The sequence below is a fragment of the Mustela nigripes genome, chromosome 16 (genome assembly GCF_022355385.1).
Source record: "Mustela nigripes isolate SB6536 chromosome 16, MUSNIG.SB6536, whole genome shotgun sequence".
In the NCBI taxonomy this organism is placed as follows: Eukaryota; Metazoa; Chordata; class Mammalia; order Carnivora; family Mustelidae; genus Mustela; species Mustela nigripes.
The window spans coordinates 9,667,697-9,684,957 of NC_081572.1; the positions used below are offsets into that span (position 1 = coordinate 9,667,697).

At 40.1% G+C, this 17,261-nt stretch overlaps 1 long non-coding RNA gene across 1 annotated transcript; it reads right to left on the reverse strand.

Annotated features, from left to right (window-relative positions):
* Positions 1-5,502: 5,502 nt before the first annotated feature.
* On the reverse strand, positions 5,503-7,750 carry LOC132003916 (uncharacterized). The gene is made up of 3 exons (XR_009400362.1): positions 7,595-7,750; positions 6,383-6,661; positions 5,503-6,234 (listed from the first exon to the last, which is right to left on the reverse strand). It is a non-coding gene; the product is annotated as an uncharacterized LOC132003916 (long non-coding RNA).
* Between the last annotated feature and the right edge of the window lie 9,511 nt (positions 7,751-17,261).

The following is a 17,261-nucleotide window of genomic DNA, read 5'->3' on the forward strand; positions in this document are numbered from 1 at the left end:
GAACTGACTTAGAGAATGCGGTCCTTCATAAGGGGAAGTGGAGGGAGAGCTTCAGGGAATGGGTAGAGGTGAAAAGAAACAGAACTTTGATGACTCATGTAAAACAAATAAATGTAAACACAGACTTTACACCCTTCACAAAAATGAACTCTCAGTGGGTTGTAGACCTAAAGATGAAACCAAAACACCCTATAAATCCCCCAAAAGATAACAGAGGAGAAAACTTAGTTGATTGGGGTCATGGTGATGCCCTCTTAGATATGATTTCAAAGATCCCATCCATCAAAGAATTAATTGGTTACCTGGATTCTATTAAAATTACAAACTTCTACTCTGCAAATGACAGCAGCAGGAGAATTAGAAGATAATCCACAGAGAAAATATTTACAAAAGACACATATGATAAAGGATTTTGATCCAAAATACACAATGAACTCTTAAAATCCAACTGTAAGAGAATAAAAAACTTCATTAAGAAATGGGCCAAAGATCTTAACAGATACCTCACGAAAGAAGATATAGAGACAGCAAATAAGCATATGAAAAGATGCTCCACATCTAATGTCATCAAGAAAATGCTAATTAAAATAATAACGACATATGATACATACCTATTGGAATGGTCAAAATCCTGGACACTGATAGCATCAGATGCTCTGAGGATGTGAAGCACCGGAAACGCTCGTGCTTTGCTGGTAAAAACGCAAAACAGCTCAGACACTTTGAAGCCACTTCAGAGACTTCTTATAAAACAGTCATGCTCTTACCGTAGGATCCAACTATCACACTTCATGGTATTTACCCAAAGGATGTGAAAACTTATATGCACACAAAACCTTTCACGTGGATGTTTGTAGTAGCGTTCTTCATAATTGCCAAAAGCTGGAAGCAGTAAGTATGTTCTTCAGTAGGTGAGTGAATGCATCAACAGGGATACATTTAGAGAATAGAATATTATTCAGTGCTACAAGGAAATGAGCCATGGAGCCATGAAAAGATAGGGAAGCACCTTAAATACAAGGGAAAGAAGCCAATGTGAGAAGGCTGTATGATTTTAACTGTATGATGTTCTGGAAAAGATAAAACTGTGGAGATGATAAAAGAAAGATCCACCCACGGTTGCTGGGGTGGGAGCAGTAGGAGGGATGAAAAGCCAGAGCACAAGGATTTTTTAGACAGTGAAAGTACTCTATACAGTATTATAATAATGGACATATGTCATTATACTTTTGTCCAAACCCATAAAACGTACAACACCAGGAGTGAACCCTTGTGTACTCGTCAAGTGAAACTACAGACTTCAGGTAATTGTCGTGTATCAGTGTAGGTTCATCATTGGTGAAAAGAGTCCCACCTTGGTGAGTGATGTTCATAATGGAGAAGGCTGTGTACATGTGGGGACAAGGGATATTTGAGAAACCTCTGCATCTTTCTCTCTATTTTGTTGGAAACTAAAACTGCTCTAAAAAAATCAAGTCTTTAAAAAAATAAAGAAGAGCGTTAATAATTTTTCTCTTAGATCTACCAAAATAATGATAATTTGAGGTCTCTAACACAATATATATTTATACATAAATATATAAATTAACTGCCTCCCTTGTTGCCTGTCTAAAAGTCTTTTTGACCAAAAAAAAAAAAAAAAAAAAAAAAAAGCCAGGGGATTATGTTATAAGGATTCCAAACTGTAATCTACAAGTGTTCTTCCTAGTTGGGTGTCTTTTTAAAAAGACAAGTGCTAAAACTTCCATTTTCAGACAGGTTCCAAGGTGACGGAGGTGACTCCTGAGTTGGTTTATGTTAAAACTGACTGTTTCAAAACAATTCTTCCTTTGCAGAGAAAGCAAGTAATAAATATACTCCCAGGGGCAGTTTCATTTTTGTTTTTCTTTCTTTTTTTTTTCTTTCTGTTTACTTAGTGTACCATCTTTTTATAAAACAGTTTAAATCCCCAGGATTGACAAACCAACTATTGTATTTTTTCCTTAAATAGTATAATTAGAAGATAGATTTTAACCAAAGATTATCATAACACTTTCTTTTCATTCAAGCTGATATTGGCACTTACGCATTAACACATTTCCACAGAAATACAGAGCTTCTCTATATCGGAGTTTTCATCAGATAAAAATTTTTCTGAATTCATATTTTCTCTAATCAAGTAATGAGGTCTGATGTCTTTTTTGTTTGTTTGTTTTCAAGATCTATTTATTTACTTTGGAGTGAGCAAGTGCAGGGTAGGGGCAGACAGAGAGGGAGAGAAATCCTTACGCAGACTCTGGGCTCAGCATGGAACTGACACAGGGTTCGCTGAGACCATGACCTGAGCCAGCCAACTGAGCCACCCAGGCAACCCGTGCCGTCTGATACCCTAACTATTAAGTATCCTCAAGAAAAGCAATGGAAATGTGTGGGGGAATATAAAAAGTATTTCAAACACCACAGGACTTTCAGAAAACGTCATCATCTATAACAGCCTGCTTTTCTAAATGGATCTGTTTAATTCTGCTTTACCGGTCATCTTTACCACATATACCTCCTCTCCTCTGGTGAGACTATTTTCCAAATGAGTTAATACCATATGTAGCACTATTACACACACAGTTCGAGAAAAATAACTTCTATTTTGTCCCCATAAGCAAGTATATTGCATATATTACGTAAGCCTCAGAGGAGGGGGAAGAAAGGAACAGGAAGGAAGGAGAAAGAGGCAGTGAGAGAAAGGAAGGAAGGAGAGAAAGAAAGAAAAAAAAGAAAAGGGAGAAAGAAACAAAGAGGAAGGGAGGGAGGAAATCTGTTTGCATGGTAGATTTTACGTGCGCTGTTCTACTTTTGAGGAAGTGGAAGCAAGGGAAGTTTTAACAGATCAAGTGATTTTCCCAAGAATACTCAGCAAAAGAAAGATGAAGCCAGAATTTGAATCTCCATTTGCCGACCCCCAAGGCCTAATTTTTTTTTTTTTATTTACGATTTTTCAATCATGCTAAATAATCTTTCACATTTGTAAAATAATCATAAGGCTATTTCCCTCGGACAGTTGTTGAGACAATGAATTCAGGTGTTTCTGAAGTGCCTGGAAGATGGCAGCCATTCAACAAAATGGGATGCCAGTTTGGGGTCCCTGGAGGTGGGGTGCTGCTGTATGTAAGAAATACATAAACATGTAGAACTGGATTTCAGATTGGGTAAGGGGCCATGGCTGGAAGAATCGGGAAGAGCATGGTGAGGGGGAAAAATCCTACCTTCCTAGAAAATTCCAAGATCAGCAAAAACAGATCATTGGTAAAAATATGGGCATTAAAGATACTGGTGGTGAACACAAAGAGGGAAATTAGAAAAGCAACAGAGAAAACCTGTCTCATTCTAGACAATACCTATGTCATCATAAGTATAATTTTAGTAGACATATGAGTGTTCAATCATTGTTGTTGAGGCTCAGAAGGGAATAAGGACAGAATGTTTGGAAACTGGAGGAAAGAAGACCCTTGTTAGCTAGTAACAGAAGACTTCACTGGGTTTTGTCCTGAGATGAGGTAGAAAGCCAGACTTGCAAATAATGAATTGGATAGTTATCTGAGGAAATTTCCAAAGCAAAGCTTTGAAGGCGCAACCTGGTTTCTTCTTGTTGCTTATAATAAAATATGTGAGGAAAGAGAAACGTTGAAAAAAAAAAAGAAGAACTGTAAAGCCCCAAAGGAACCAGAACTTAATGACTTGGAAACTTCTCAGCTTATCCAAATTTCAGAATATGTTAAAATTAAGAGCGTCGTGGCCAGCTAAGTGTGCTCTGGAAAGAAAGCCAAGGATGTGGCTGGATGACATTTGGTTGATGTCTTGCAAGGCCCAAAAGGTCAGAATGTTCAATCACATAGAAAGCTCTTAGAAGATATTAGGTGTACGGATGATGAATTTCATCAGACACCTCAGTAGAGGCCAGGAATAGAGAAGTGTTTATTCAGGGAAGATTGGCGAAGGAGCCTCTTGTCCAAGGAAGTGAATTCCCCAGACACAAATGGGAGACCCACAAGGGTTTTAGGACGTTATATCAATGGAAACACTATACGCATGGACTCAAGGCACAATGACAAGATAAACAAAATAAAAATAGGACACCCCCCCCAAATCCTATAGGCAGGAAACTGGCTGATGAAACTGCTTGCCTCAGACGTGTCCTATCCTTCAACAAATAGAAAGAACAAATCTGAGGACAGAGCCACAGGACCCGAAAGAAAATGAACACTCAATTCATGAGCCTTGAATTCTAATTTGCCCTGCTGAATTTTTGAAATTGCTTGGTCCTGGAGACTATGTTTTCCCTTCTGTTTTATCCCTTTGGATCAGGGATATCTGAAACTATCAATTGTTAACCTATACCCATCTCACTCTTGTATCTCGGGAGCAGATGACCCGTTTTCAACTTTCACAGGCCCAACAGATGGAGAGGGATTTTGTTCCAGGAGGGATTAGACCCAAATCTTCATCCATACCTAATTTAGATGATTTGATGATGAGATTTGGGACTTGGGAGCTAATGAGATTTAGATGTGATTTTGGATTTGAGTTGATGCTATAATGGGTTGAGACTTGGGGGGAACACGGGGTGACATGAATATATTTTGCCTATTTGTGAGATGGATATGAATCTTTAGGGACCTGGTGGCAAACTGTGCAGCTGAATAGGGCTCCCTGAAGACACCATATCCTATTCCCTGAAATTGTTGAACACATTACCTTATAAAGAAAAAGGGACTTTGCAGATGAGATTAAGTTAGAATCCTGAGGCAGGGAGATTATCCTAGATTATCCAGATGACCCATCCGAGGAGGCAGGCTGTAGAGTCAGAGTGAGAGAAGGTAATACATGACTGAAGCAGATTGAAGTGATTTTCTTTGAAAGTGGATCATGAACCAGGGAATGTAGAGGGCTTCCAGAAGCTTCTAGAAGCTTCTAGAAACTCTTCCCTAGAGTCTCTAGAAGGAAGGCTGATACCTTGATTTTAGCCCATTTAGGACTTCTGACCTCTGGATATTAAGATTAACAGGTTTATATTGTTTGGATCCACCAAATTTGTGGTGATTTGTTACAGTAATGGAGACTATTACAACATTATAATAGTAACTATTGATATTGTGCTTTTTAATGTATACAGTTAGCCACGATGATAGATATCTTCCTTCTATGCATTATTCAGAGAAGATTCTTAAACAAAAAATACTAAGCAGAGGGCGCATTTCAAGATTTGACAGAGAGAGATCACAAGTAGGCAGAGAGGCAGGCAGAGAGAGAGGAGGAAGCAGGCTCCCCACTGAACAGAGAGCCCAATGTGGGGCTCGATCCCAGAACCCTGAGATCATGACCTGAGCTGAAGGCAGAGGCTTTAACCCACTGAGCCATCCAGGCTCCCCCCAGAGGGGGCATTTCATTACAAAGAAGGTCCTCATTTTGCTTAATGCCTGCTATATTATGTTATAATGAAGTGAAATATACATTAACTGGACCCAAATGGACTATTTTAAGGATTTAATATTTGCTATTTATAACAGGTTTTTACAGTATCTTGATCTATATCAGTTCAAACCTCTAGACAATATCATTTTGCTCTAGAAGTCCCTTTTCCCTTGTAAATCACAACTCTAACCTACATTTGGCAATTACAATCTTGAGCTACTACAATAGCAGACTTGCTAACAATTTTTCTAGAACATGCAATAGAATTGAATTTCACATGGAGACTTTTATTTGGTTCAACAGAATTGATAAAAATGTGCTAAAATAAATTCTTGAAAGAAATTTGTATATACATTTTTTGGTTGGTCTGATTCTGGGGACCATATGGCTTAATAGTTTGAGCATTCTTTTCCAAACTTTTTAGATTGTACATTCCTATCATTAGATATTTTAAGTGCAACCTACAGCATATGTAAATTTTTATATTTATACACCATACAAACTTACTATATTATGCACAATGTATATCATATACAAAAACAACTTTTAAAGAAAAAAACACAAAAATTAAAAGGAACCTTTTTCATATTTTCACCTAATACCCCAGCAGGTCATTTTCTATACACACAGACATGTCCACAGTCATCTGGAGACTGATGATAGCAAAGTTTGGGTGGTGGAGACAAGCAGACCAACTTCTTCTCTCCAGTCATTGTGATCTCTGACAAGTTAAATTGGTTTGCTGAGTGAATTAATTCACTTAAGCACATCAGACAAGTAGCCATATCCCTGGAAAATAAAAAGAGCTTAACTAACGGTAGGGCAGTAGTTGTGGTTATTATTATAGTATATTATAGTATTATTATATATTATTATATTAATATAGTTTATGTATATTATTATAGCATAACATTATTATAGTATTTATAATACTTACCCAAAAAACATGTCAGACCTTTTGCTTTGTGTTTCTTCTGGGTTTCAGCTTCGCGTGGGTGGGGGGGAGTGACTTTTTGGTAAGTAAAGAGTTGCCTTTCTGGAGAAATGAACTTCTTTTTGAGTTCCAAGGTCTCTTTCTACCTATAATACTGATCTCAGTGGCATTGGTGTTCTGATCGCTCTGTCTTCCACGGGCCTTTGTGCTTTTACTGGTTTGCCCTTGTCGATTTCATGATGTACGTTTTGTGTTTGCACATGTGCTGCCATTGACAGACTTCTGGAGAACAGAAAAAAAAAATTTTCCAGTTTATGTACCTTTAGTTCCATTTCTTATATAAACCAGAAAAGAAATGCTTTCTTTCTTTTTTAAAAAATTTTATTTATTTATTTGCTAGAGAGAGAGTTAGAGAGGGAACACAAGCAGGGGGACTGGGAGAGGGCCAAGCTGGCTTCCTGCTGAGCAGGGAGCCCCGATGCGGGTCTCCATCAGGACCTGAGTAGAAGGCAGTCGCTTAACAACTGAGCTACCCAGGTGCCCCAAAGAAATGCTCTTTTACTTAAAAGTTTTATTATAAAGAGCATTCCCTAAGGTGGTAGGATCTCTTTGGTTCAGTGAGGGGCACAGACTCTCATTTCCAAGAAACAGACTTTATAGGAAAAAGGCATTCTCATATTTTCTTCTCCATCTCTGGCCTCCTGAGTTCTTCCCAACAAACATGATTAATGCACTCTGTACTTATTGATAAATATTACATTCCCTTATATTTAATTAACCCACCCTTCTATAATAGTTTGCGGTTTATTAAGTGCTTTTCCAATTATGGGAAGAGTCCCATAAGTTGGTTTAATCACGGCAGAATGATTTCTTGGGAAGAGAGATGTTGGCTTCTTATTCTTGAGTCTGAGAGATTTTTATTCCTTTGCGTTTTGAAACTACCACTTCCTCCTCTGACCCCTACCCCACCTTGCACACACCCCCACTCAGGGCAGTCAGGTGTAAAATTAGAAGGGAAAGAAATAATGCAAGCATGGAAAATATGAGATAGCATTTCTAAAAATAATGCTGGTAAGAGAAGCAGTCCACTTTGAAACCAATAAGAGGGTGTTAAGTCCTCTCCAGACTGCATTTCTCAATCATTCTTCACGGGTGCTGCCCTCCCACAGCAGACTAGAACCTCACATTTCTCAATAGCTTTCCTGGGTCACTTACCTACGATTTTAGAAGATTGCCCAACGTTTGATGCCATGTTTCTTTTTATATCCCAGAGAAGTGCATGTTCCCACCACACTTCCTTCTTCGCTGATTTCCTCCTCGTCCTGTCTTGTTTACTTCTGCCCACTATGTGGGGCCAGCCTTCGGTTAAGTTGTGAAATCTGTAGAATGTTCTCCAGGCTTCTCCAACTTCCAGCACCTCTCCGCAGTAAGCTGATGAGATGTCTTGGAGAATGATTAAGCCCATTCTGTCTACCTCCTGACAATGAAAACTAGGACAGGTTGGAGATAAGTTGTAATTTGAACTAGAATAATATCCTTGAGAATGAGATGACTGAATTGAGACAGGACACAAAATCTTATATATATATGGTTGTATGTAATTACGTATACATCTGATAGGTCTATACACGTAGATATACAATTATACTTGTTATAAATGTAATGCATTCTCCTTGTAAGAAGTAAAATAAATCAGAGGTGTAGAAAGAAGAAAACAGAAACACATGAATTTACTCTTTTCTGCCCCCTTACGTCTTACTGTAACTAATTCAGTGTGTATCATCCTACCCTTTGTCTAGGCCCCTTTTCTTAGCTATTTTGGAAGAGTTCCTACAAATATGTCTTATTACCGCCCCTGGAGGGAGCTGTTAAACATAGTTCACTACTCCAGTGTTTAAAACCTTCCAATGAGTCCCCACTTCCTGCAGAGTAAAAGGCAAAATCCAGGCTAGGTCAGCCTCTCCACGGCAGCTCTGACTTCCTCTCCTGACACCGCTTACTTCTTCTGGGTTGGCCAACATGTTTCCCATGATCTTCCTTTAACACACAAGGCTCACTCCTGCCATGTGGCCTTCTGGAAGTGTCTGTTCTCTGCCTGGATCCCTCTTTTCTCTGATACTCATGTGACTAATTCCTTCATGTTCTTTATGTCTCTGCTCAGGTACCATTTTTTTTTTTTTTAAGATTTTATTTATTTATTTGACAGACAGAAATCACAAGTAGGCAGAGAGGCAGGCAGAGAGAGAGAGGGGGAAGCAGGCTCCCTGCTGAGCAGAGAGCCCGATGCAGGGCTCCCACCCAGGACCCTGGGATCATGATCTGAGCCAAAGGCCAAAGCTTTAACCCACTGAGCCACCCAGGCGCCCCTCAGGTAACATTTTTTCAATAACTTCGTGGTCTTCCTACCCTACCCTTGTTGCTCTGCTGATTTCTGGAAAAGGATTCAGGGAGATTAAAACCCGACACCTCTGCTGTAGGTAGCATCCTTCCCAGAAATCTCTTGTCATGTTTGCTTTAAATTCAACACATGGATAGAAATTAGGCTCCTATAATTTCTGTGGTTAAATCCAGGGGATGCCTGGATGGCTCATTTGGTTAAATGTCTGCCTTCGGCTCAGGTCATGTTCTTGGGGTCCTAGGATAGAGCCTCATGTCGGGTTTATGCATCTCCTTCTCCCTCTGTGGCTCCCCTTACTTATGCTATCTTTCCCTCTGTGTTAAGTAAATAAAAAAAAAAAATTTATTTGACAGAGAGAAACACAGTAAGAGAGGGAACACAAGCAGGGAGAGTGGGAGAGGGAGAAGCAGGTTTTCCCACTCAGCAGGGAGCCCGAAGCAGGGCTGGATCCCAGGACCCAGGGATCATGACCTGATCCAAAGGCAGATGCTTAATGGCTGAACCACCCAGTCGCCCCTCAAATAAATAAAATCTTAAAACAAACAAACAAATGAAAATCCTCTCACAGTATTTTTTTTTTTAAGATTTTATTTATTTATTTGACGGAGAGAGATCACAAGCAGACGGAGAAGCAGGCAGAGAGACAGAGGGAAGCAGGCTCCCCGCTGAGCAGAGAGCCCGATGCGGGACTTGATCCCAGGACCCCGAGATCATGACCTGAGCCGAAGGCAGCGGCTTAATCCACTGAGCCACCCAGGCGCCCCTCACAGTATACCCTTTTAAAGTTCTGTTTAACCTTGGGATTTTGTCACTGACTCTTTCACTTGAGAGATCTCTCCTTCCCCCTTTTAACTGGGATACTTGGGTGCCCGATTTGCTGTCCAGAAGGCCCAGACTATGTGTCCCTCTCTAGTCTGGCTTGTTCTGGATTATGCCTTCCTCTCCTCTCATGTCTTATCAAAATCTATTTGGGTCTGTGGGCACTTTCCCCAAAAGGCATACTTACTGCGGGGGGAGGGGGGGGAGGGGGCGGGGCGGGGCGGGAAGCTGGAAAACCCATGTATTTCCTTAATAATCCAAAGACAAGCATTTCAAATGTGGGCATGCAGACATCGAATTCAAGCATTTTTCCAGCTTTCTATCAGATGTATTCTGTACCCAGCAGCCAAGGAACAGAAACCTTCCGTCTTTCATGACAGTCCAGGGGAATGAAAAAGAATTTAGAGCCCATCACGACTTCTCGCATAAAATTTTTATCACTTGAAGTACATGTTGCATCAAGATAGGAAAGGTCACCAAGCAAGATGGCTTTCCAGTCCTTATGCTTTTGAAGTACTTACTTTCTCATCCAGTTCCTGAAAGCAAGGAACTCGACAGTAAAAACAGCATGAGCTCCAGACAGCTGCGAGACCAAGATAACTGCCATTTCCCAGGAAGGCACACGTCACAAGCACTGGGACGCTGATCGGAATTAAATGAGATAATCTTGATATTGATGATATGTACTGACAGCTCCACTTTGCTGAATGCCTCGTCTGTTCTCTCTGTTTTTAAATCAATTGAGTTCATATTTTTTTCTTTGCCTTTGCCAGCTCCTTTTCACTGTTCTGTTAAGGTTTGCGTTGGCCTCCGTCATATAAATGGACAAATGAAATAAAAGATCTAATCCTGTTGGGTTAATAGCAGTGATATTTCTAAGGAGGGGCAGTGTTCTGGGTGGGGAGTGGTTAGAGATTACGCAATTTACAAATTTTTTAAGACTCCTTTTCCTATAATGACACGAAGCAAAGAATCTGCTTCCTAAGAAAAACTGCATTGTTTTTTAAATGCATCTAATGTCAAATGTTCCTGGTCTGTTAGTTGGAAGTGACTACATGCTCGTTTCATTGTCACGGGATTCTCCAAACATTCTCTCATTATTTGTTTCACTAATATAATAAGTGTTGACGTCAGTACGCTTTCCTTGCTTCCAACTGTATTCACTCCGTGATGGTATCAAATAGTTTCCTGGATGAAAGAGAGAATCATAAATATTTTATCGTGGTAGAATCATTATGCCAAATACTTCCTGATCGTCTCTTTGAACTGTTTATTTTTTGTTCTCAGTGGGACACGGGTTGAATGACAGTTTTGGGTGTTGACATTATACGTGTTATTGGAAATATTTTACATGTGACTTGAGCCATACTTTGACTTTTGACTTTGACATACTTAACCACACTGTATCTATCTATTTTATCTATATGTATTGCATGTTGAAGTAGGGTATATTACTTCTATTACATAGCAAATATTCATTTGTATTAATAGTTATGAATTTCACTTTCATTCTGCATCTACCCTAAAGTCCATGGAGCTCACAGTTATTTTATAAGGATTATATGCAAAGATCAGTGCTAGCTAAAAAGACTCCTACCTCCAGAGACTCAGTATTCAGATGAGATACCTCATTCCAAGAAATTCTGAGTTCAGTTTTTGGAGAGAAAAGGCTTCCAAAATATTGGCATCTTCTCAACAAGTTGTTCAGTGTAATGAATATACTAGCTTAAACTTTTTAAAAGTCAGTTTGCAATGATTTATAATGATTCAGGGAGGCACAACTTAAAATGCAAATGTTAAACACTAGTCAGCATTCATCCCAAATTAATTCGACCATTAGACTCCAACATGAAAGTCCAAGCAGCCAAAGTGCATTCAAAATGCTTATAAAGTATTCATCATATAGTCAGCAGGAAAACTTCCAAATTTATCTTATAATGCCTCCTTTATTTTCAAGGAACACAGTAAGCAAAATGGAGAACTTTATTTGAAAGGTGGTACGGTCTTGAAATCAAAGTAGGAACTTCCTCTACGGTAACCACAGTTCAACCAATGTGTCCACGTGTCCAAGAAGTAAGCTGGATCTTGTGTATTTTATTTGCTTTTAAATTTATTGATAGAAACTTCCAAATTTGATCATTTCATTAAATTAATACAGTGATAGAGACTCTGCTTGTTAGCAAGTATCTAAATTAGCGATGTCCTGTTTGACAGAGAACTGGGCTCTTTACTAGTCAAAATCAAAATATAAGTATTTAGAGGTTGTGCTCCCAGGGACTCTGAGATAGCAATATGAGGATAGAGTTGTAAGTCCAAGCTCCCAGCTCCAATCCACAAAGGCCTCACAAAGCAACTTTAGAGGTTCTTCAAATACCATGTGCTAAATCCCCTTTTCATAATACTGGCAAGATTTGAAGTTCATAAAAAATAAATAGATCTGGCATGCTTGTCTGCTAGCATTTCTCTCTGCCCTTCTAGACGGATGCTCAGCCTTGCTTTCCATGCGGGGAGCTTCCACTATAGGATCTGCAAAGCCTGGGATCTTTCTCCCTGGCCTCTGGCTGTGCTCTCCCTATGGGAGTTATCAGCGGAGGCACAGAGAGTGGTTAGAGAGCCCTCTGCTCGTTTCTTGCCAGGCAGTCCCTCTTCCACTATGGCTTTTGAGGGTGACTCTCGTTAACATCTGCAACTCTCTCTGGGTTCAGGAACCCAACTTTCTCCTTCTCCTCTCCAGGCTTAGAGGGTTTATATCTGGGCTGGTGAGACTCAGTAGACACTTCTGGGCACTTTGCCTTTCCTTTATGATTCTGTTCATTCTGCCCTTCCTCAGCCAATGTTCCCTCCACTGAACTCTCTCGCATTAACCCTTTGAGTTCATTGTGCTTCCGGTTCCCTGCCAGAGCTCTGCTGATACGCCTGGTTTGGTCTTCCTCCTTGTCACGACCCTATCAATCGGTGCCTCTCCTTCTCATCAGTCATATGATCACCATCACCACCACGGAAAAATACCAGTAGCTTACTAAGGTCCGACTGAATGCTCAGCACATGCCAGGTATTTTATCTCTATTCTTAGCTCAGTTGTAGACTTGCACACATCCATGAAGGGGTTGCAATTATTCTTTCAATTTTGCGGATGATGTTAGTTACTTGGCTAAAGTCTCTCATCTAGCAAGTCATGAAGCAGAGCTTCAACACAAAAACATTGACTGGGGAAACCCTACTTTCAACCACTCGACTTCATTTCTTTCCCATACATAGCTGCCTAAAGAGTTGGTATGAGGACCCAAGCAAGGAGCTTTTTATCTTAAAATACCTAAGTATTTCCTTTACCTTATCTGTATCTACCTTGAAAGTCTAGACCTCAAGGACTACAATATTCTACCCAAAACGCTAATATTGAAAGAAGCAGTATGTCTACCATGTTGAAGACATATTGTCCCATGGGTGGTTTGTACCTTGGAAGCACAGAGTGACCCATGTAACGTCTGAAGATAAATGCCATTAGACAGACGGGATGCCTTAGGAAACGAGTAGCTTTCACATAAACATTGTGGCTGCCAAGAAGACTCAGGCCCAAATGGCCATAGGGGCTTGGTGGGAAGAGGGAAGACAGGTCAACAGAGGAACCACCCACAGTAAATTTTCAGGATTTGATAGCTTGGTTTTGAAGACACACACCACCTGTTTCACACGCTTTCTCATTCATCTTTACTCTTACTTACTTACATATTTTAATCTTCCATTGTATCTTCCCAAATATTATCCACAGCAGTATTCTAAGCTTAATGAAATACCATCCCCCGCAAACCCCTCTCAGCCTAAGGATTTCAGAAGATACCCCCCAAATAGCCAATCTGCTACTTGGGTTATATGACTATCCTCTTTTTCAGGGGCACCTTATGATTCTCTAGTTGGAATGGACACATCTCTTATGCATTTTATGCTTTCAATTTCCACTAATTTTTCTCTTCTTTTTTTTTTCTTTTCCTAATTCACTTACTCTCTCCTCTTTAGGATTTTCATTGTCTGAAATTTATCTATCATCACCCGTTTTAGGAATCGGGGCCCCTCCCCGCTGAACCCCTCACCTGTGACAAGAATAATCAGGCAGCAAGCACCTGGAAATCAGGTACTCCAAGGTGAGTCATACCACTCCTCATTGTGCTCTGAGGCTCTCATGCCCTACTCTCTCCTGTCCGGAAACAATGTCTCTCATTCAATTTTTAAAGTCAACAGATTAGAATGGAGTCAGACAAAAGCAAAGCTGTGCAACTGTCCAGTTCTAACTGAGGTTTTATGCTGAAGCCTTTGTATCCCTTAGACAAGAGTGCATTGACTGTTTGAAGACACAGAGTGCCCGTACTAATACCATCTCCACTTGATGTAAACAGACATCGTTTCCTCAAACAAAACTGCCCTTGAGAATAAATATTAGCATGCTATATGTAAGGATTTTTTTTTTTTACCTTTATTATTTAGAACAAAAAACAAAAGCTGCCCAGATAGTCAGAAAACAGTGGGGCATATGTTCCTCCCAGCTCAACCCTCTCTTTGATCCCTTGGAAAGAAAAACACCCATGATCATTTTTAGGACATGTTGTCCTAAATGTTCAAATGAATAAAAAGCTAGGAGGACTGCGTGTGGAAAGAAAGTGATACGGGAGTAGAGACCAGAATGGGGGGATACAGTCATGTCTTTAGCATCGTGTTTTTTTTTTTTTTCTTTAAGATTTTATTTATTTATTTGACAGACAGAAATCACAAGTAGGCAGAGAGGCAGGCAGAGAGAGAGAGAGGGAGGCAGTCTCCCCGCCGAGCAGAGAGCCCCACGCTGGGCTTGATCCCAGGACCCTGCGATCAGGACCTGAGCCAAAGGCAGAGGCTTTAACCCACTGAGCCACCCAGTTACCTCAGCATTATGTTTTGTTGATAGAATCCAGAGGGAAAAACAGAGTTGGCAGCTAAGAAAGAGCAGAGAAAAAGTGAGATCCTGTAGCAAATCTTTGTCCCAAATTAATTCCAATGGCCACGCCATTCTCACGTACCCTTATGTAAGAACATGGAGGAAAATGCAGACTAATAGTCACTCATTTAAGCTTCTCTGAGCTGGAAATTGAAGGTGGAAATGTCATATAACGGTGCTATTTTACCTGTCTTTTCATTTATTGAAGAGGCCAAACATTCTGCTAAATAATCTCTCCCTGGAATTTTAGAGTTTGGATGCTTGTCCTGGAAGCTCTAAACACAGATCCTGGTTAAAGTGAAAAAAAAAATCTGAACAGATATTAACCAAATTTTGACTTTTATGTCTTACCCAGATAGTTCCATTTTAATCCATTCCATTCAAACACTGAAGATTTGAAAAGATTTTATTTTCTTTGTGGATCCGAGGGGAGTCCCAGGTTCATTGTCTGTATTAGATGACATTAGAAATAGTCCCAAGAAATAAAGTGTGTTTAAGTTTATCTTTAAAAGGTAATTACACTTCCAGAATTACTTCCAAAATTACATCAGGCTTCCTTCATTTAGCATTTTAAAAGATAGAATGATATTTTAATTTGTGATCTGTGACTGCCAGAGCCTTTTAAAAACCAAACATAAGTTCATGGCCTTATTTTTATCAACACGTCTCTTCATTTCAACAATCACTGATTTTTTTTCTAACTTTAAAATTTCCCAACACATCCATAAAATACACTCGAGCTGACATGAGTCATGTTATTACTGTGATTCAGGAAATTCATTGAGAGACCAGCTAAGGACACCCAGCTTATAAAATGAAATGATATGTGAGCTTCAAGACTGGTTTTAGGGAAAGAGGGCCTAAGTTTGTCATATGTAAAGAGGAGTCTCAAAACAGAGGTGACCGATATTTGAAGAGAGTAATCATTCTGAGAACTATAAAGATGGACGAGAACTAAAACCTCTGTGTCCATCCTCTGGGCTATCATTTCCTAAATCCTTGAGAAAATTATAGGTTGAATGCTAAGAGGAGATTGATCCTTTATAGGACTACATAAATTTGGGTTGGGAAGTGATCTCAGAATTTTTTTCACATGGAGTCTGTAACTGTCCTGTGCTTTTAAAAATTCAGCTAATAGAAGCTGGAGTGCCTGGGTAGCTCAAGTGGTTAAGTGTCTGCCTTCGGCTCAGGTCATGATCCCAGAGTCCTGGGATGGAGCCCCACATTGGGCTCCCTGTACGGGGGGAGTCATCTTGCCCCCCTCACCCCTTTCCCCAGCTCATGCTTTCTTCCTCTCTCTCTTTCAAATAAATAAATAAAATATTAAAAAAAATCAGCTACTAAAAGCAATGCTTACTGCTAGGATTTTCCCTGTATCCCCTGGTTATTTATCTACCAAATACCCCCATACCTTTATCTCCCTGATTCTCATAAGGTGAAGAAAAACATTCTCTGGGATCTCTCTTATTTTTTATTATATTTTAATTTATTTTTTTAATTTGCGAGAGAGAGGATGGTGGAAAGGGCTCAGGAAGAGGAAGGGAGAGAATCTTAAGCAGCCTCCCTGTGGAGCCCATCTCAGGGCTCAATCTCATTGAGCACCTGAGATCATAACCTGAGCTGAAATCAGGAGTCAGATGCTTGACTGACTAAGTCACCCAGGTGCCCCTGGGATCTCTTTTATAAGGGCACCAATTTCATTCATGAGAGGTCCTGCCTTATTGCCTAATAGCTTCCCAAATTCACCTCCTCCTGATACCAGCACCATGGAGGTTAGGATTCCAACATACGGATTTGGGGGAGATGCAAACATTCAGTCCTTAATATAGGCAAAGCATCGTCTCCCAAATGCCAATTCCTGTATCTCTGCAGTCCTGAAGGACTGGTGTCCTTCCAGGAAAAGGGAGTTAAAACATAGGCACGCACACAGGAACGACCATGTGAAGACACAGGGAGAAGAGGATCTTCTGTAAGCCAAGGAGAGAGGACTCAGAGGAAACAGCCCTGCCAATGCCCTCACCTGGGACTTCCAGCCTCCAGAACTGTGAAGAAATACATTCCTGTTGTTTAAACCACCTAGCCTGTGGCCCTTGGTTATGGGAGCTCCAGAAGACTAATATCATTCTGACTTCTAATGTTACAATGTTGTAGCAGTTTTCAAAACTGGACATTACATACTTCCTTAAAGTGATACACATACCTGGGGTGCCTGGGTGGCTCAGTGGGTTAAGCCTCTGCCTTTGGCTCAGGTCATGATCCCAGGGTCCTAGGATGGAGCCCCTCATGGGGGGGGGGGTGTCTCTGCTCAGCAGGGAGCCTGCTTCCTCCTCTCTCTCTGCCTGCCTCTCTGCCTACTTGTGATCTCTGTCAAATGAATAAATTTTAAAAAGTAATACACATATGCTTTGTTCATTGTCAGAATCTTGATGTTTTTCGAGTAACAGTGTGGCATCAAAAAAATGACTCACATGTTTGTTTTCCTCAGCATGCAAATCTACATTTTATTCTCTTTAGCATACTGTAAAAGCCAAGATACTGCTGATAGTTATACTGGAATTGCATGAAATCTGTAGGTCAAACCTGGTAAAACAAACATCCTTAAAAATATGATACTTTCTATCAGTGAAGTTTTCTCCTTTTATTTTGGTCCATTTTAATATCTACTGGAATGTTTCACAAAGTTCTCTATAAAAGGGCTTTGG